The sequence below is a fragment of the Triticum dicoccoides genome, chromosome 6B (genome assembly GCF_002162155.2).
Source record: "Triticum dicoccoides isolate Atlit2015 ecotype Zavitan chromosome 6B, WEW_v2.0, whole genome shotgun sequence".
NCBI classification, from domain to species: Eukaryota; Viridiplantae; Streptophyta; class Magnoliopsida; order Poales; family Poaceae; genus Triticum; species Triticum dicoccoides.
This window is the reverse complement of record NC_041391.1, coordinates 674,878,700-674,881,190: the sequence shown is the minus strand read 5'-3', so window position 1 is coordinate 674,881,190 and position 2,491 is coordinate 674,878,700. Positions and strand designations below refer to the sequence as shown.

Here is a 2,491-nt window from a genome sequence, read left to right as displayed (position 1 = left end):
TTTTGAGACACAGCTGCTGCTTCTAGGAAATAGAGATGCAGAGTAAAGAGACAGCAGCAGTACCACACTCCTGCGAGGAGGGATGTAGGTCTCTATTGATCACGGCCCGGCCCAAGGCTCTGCTCTGAAGCCCACATAGAGGCATCTTCTCTTCTTCGCCACTTCCCCACCAAGGCGCCGCGAGAATCCCTCAGAAAAAAAAAGCGCCGCCAGACGAGGATTTCTGCTCCGAGGTCGCGGCAGAGGTTTCCTGCCGCCGGCCGCCACCCAGTTCCGGACCGCCCCACGATCGACGCCGTCTCCGCTCGGTCCTTCCCTCCCGACGCCGGCATTCCTTATCCCCCTGCGGTACGGATTCGGGTCGATGCCTTTCCCCTTTTGAGCAGAGCCTAGGTGAACTCGATTGCTGCACTGCGCTTAGTTAGTGCTGTTGATTCCGCCGTCTAGTGTCCAGGTGAGCTTCATTCTTGCGCTGTGCTCTGTTGATTCCATGACCGTGTTGTGTCTAGGTCTGATTTAATTGCTGCAGATTTATGTATGAACCTGCTCTGGAACTTTGGATGTGTGCGGAATGCAGGAGTGGATAAGTTTGTTTTTGTTAGTATCAGATGTTCCAGAGCGTCTAAAATTTATAACATGCTCATGTGATTGGTTAGATACATCAACAAATACGGTGCTGTTAGCTACAAATAAAATAATCAAGGAACTATTTTTGTTCCACGATTCAGAATTTTTTCAGATACAAATAGGTGCTATCATCGTCGACTGTGGAACAAATTGAGTCCGAATGGGGAGCTGCCCTGTATAATTTTATTAAGTTACTGTGAGACACTAGCGCTCGTCACAGGACTCGAGCCCTACTCGGTAGGGACATACACCACAATGCTCCTACCACTGGGCTATGACTCAGTTCTCAATTAGGGTTCAGTCTGAAGTTTACCGCACGAATATTTCAGAAGATACATAACCGTTCAAAGCCTCATCAATGTTCCCTTTACATGAGTTTTAACAGCTATTATCTGATTATATTGATTTGTTCCATTCTGATAATAATATTTAAATTTCAGCTCCTTGCCGAGCATTGAGATTCCCAAGTCATGCCACGGAGATTCTCGATGGAGGGTCTCCCAGAGGCACTGCTTGCAGAGGTCGTCAAGAGGGTTACCAAGACAAGTGATCGTAATTCTCTTTGCCTCGTGTCGAAGCAGCTCTGCACCATCGAGGCGGAGCATAGGGATGATATCCGTCTTGGCTGTGGACTCAACACTAGGACAGAAGCCTTGGTATCGCTGTTCTCCCAGTTTCCCAATTTGGCGAAAGTAGAGATCAATTATTCTGAATGGAAGCACAGTGACGGGGACCATTTGAAAAACCAAGGCCTCCTTGTTCTATCATCTCACTGCCACTCGCTGTCCGATCTTGCTTTAAGCTTCTGCTCATACATCGATGACATTGGTCTTCCTTATCTAGCAGAGAGCAAAAATTTGAGGTCCCTCAGGCTGAACCACACACCAGCAGTAGCTTCTACTGGGATTTTGCAGGTGGCGGTCGGTTGCAGGTATCTTTCGGTTCTCCACCTTGTTGACTGCACGGCAATAGACAAGATGAAGTGGCTGGAATACCTTGGGAGGTACGGATCATTACGAGAACTTGTTGTAAAGGATTGCGATTGAATCAACCAGTATGACCTCCTAGAATTTGGTCCAGGATGGGCGAATCTCCAAAAATTTGGGTTCGAGATTAATGGAAATTACGTTGAGATGGGGGCCCATGATTCCTCCTACGTGTCTGGCTACCCATATAGCTATGACATCTGCTGTGATAATTTGAAGGATCTTAGATTGGCTCATTGTTAGAATACGTAATGGGCCTAATGGGTCCGTTAGTCTTAGGATTAATTAGAGATAAGGGTCGCTTGCTTAGGGTCAAGTAAGCCTTACTCGGGAGTCAAGTAAACCTCTCTATATAAAGAGAGGAGATGTATCAATCTAATCAGGCAAGAACTAAGAAGGAAATCCCTTCCCTCTTGCCCGGCCGTGGGCAGAAAGGCCCCCGGCCGGCCCTCTCGCGCCCTCCTTCTAGCAGCGCCATAACAATTTGGTATCAGCTAGTTTCGGTTCGATCATGTCTTCACCACCGCCAAGCCCGTCTCTTCCGCTGCCGGTCACCTTGTCGCCTCCGGCGACCACCACGACCGTCACCCTACTCCTGCCCGCGCCAGGATCCTCTGTCGCGCCCGCCCCCGCCGTCCTCACCTGGGAGGACGTGTCCGGGGTGCTGCGGGACCTAACCCAGGCGGTCCAGGAGATCCACCTATTCTTGGTCGGGTCCTATGGGCCGCATTCGGTTGCGCCGCCCATCGCCGCCCTCGCGCTGTCGTGGCTGCCGTGGCAGCCGCCGCACCAGGCGGCCTTCGCCGCGCTCGCCGGGCCGCTGCAGCTGCCATCCATCGCCACCACCGCCCAGCCCTGGCTGCAGTGGCAGGCGCCGC

At 51.4% G+C, this 2,491-nt stretch overlaps 1 pseudogene; it reads left to right on the top strand.

Moving 5' to 3' along the window:
• The first annotated feature begins 191 nt into the window (after nt 1-191).
• The window catches only part of LOC119321468, a 22,507-nt pseudogene continuing 20,207 nt past the window's right edge, over nt 192-2,491 (top strand).